The sequence below is a fragment of the Tenrec ecaudatus genome, chromosome 10 (genome assembly GCF_050624435.1).
Source record: "Tenrec ecaudatus isolate mTenEca1 chromosome 10, mTenEca1.hap1, whole genome shotgun sequence".
Classification (NCBI taxonomy): domain Eukaryota; kingdom Metazoa; phylum Chordata; class Mammalia; order Afrosoricida; family Tenrecidae; genus Tenrec; species Tenrec ecaudatus.
Genome location: NC_134539.1, coordinates 21407317 through 21408485, shown reverse-complemented (window position 1 = coordinate 21408485; position 1169 = coordinate 21407317).

Here is a 1169-nt window from a genome sequence, read left to right as displayed (position 1 = left end):
CTTCCTCTTTTCACCGGCCTTCAACTTTACCAAGCATGACAATTAATAAGTGTGATGTCTCATCCCGACTTTTAAATATAGACTATTTAATATTACTTTTGTGGAGATATGGCGTCCTGATGGTGTAGTGGTTGGTTATTAGGCTGCCATCCCCATAGTCAGCAATTCAAAACCACCACCAGTTCCGGAGAAGAAAGACTGAGCTTTCTACTCCCAGCTATAGTCCCACATGGTCACTGTGAGTCAGCACTGATTCCATGGCAGGGAGTTTGTAGACAAGATTAACTATTCCAATAATATCTGGAAGCCGGTTAAGCAAGTTGGTTTCGAAAAATATCTTCATTGAGCTTCCAGGTGGTTTCCTGTCCATTTCAGAGGAGAAAACAGCTTTAGGAAAGTGTAAGTGAAGCAGTCTCTAGAATTCACAGTCAAGAGCAGGTTAGGACCACCCAGACCAGCTTGCTGAAGGAGAGCTGTCCGTGGTGCTAGTTAGACCACTGGCCCCTGGCAAACTCTTTTTCCATTGAATTCAGCATGTGACAATCATGTCCCTGCCTCATAAAAGATTCTCAGTTATTATGCTCATTAGTGCCCCCTTACCTTACTCACCACTCTTTACCTATGTGTCCTTCAACAAAATATCCTATGTACACACATACAACAAACTATCAGCACAACTTCTTAATCAACTCCAAGTTATTTCTAAGGAGCCCTGGAGGCATTGTAGGATAAACATTGATGGGGCTACTTGCTGAAAAGTCAGCAGTTCAAACCTCCCAGTCACCCTATAGAAATAAGATGAGGCTGTCTGCTCCCGTAAAGATTTGTGGTTTTAGAAATCCTCTTTAGGGTTTTTATGAGTTGGAATTGACTCATTGACAGTAGGGTTTGGGTTTGGTTTGGGATTTATGGTCATGCGTTCTATTTAAGAAAATTATTCAGAAATTGGTTTAGATTTGAAAAGTTTCCAATAGACATAGCTTTGGGAGTTCCACAAGTCCCTTCAGACTTGTAAGTCTTACCTTTTTAAAATGATTGTTAATTTTTCCACACTCTTCTCCCACTCAATCCAGGACTTTCTCTTGTTAGCCGACTCAGAGTGGTCAGTAGAGGTAAGTGAGGACCATCTAGTTCTGCTCCCAAGGCTGTGAAGGCTGACATTTGTATTT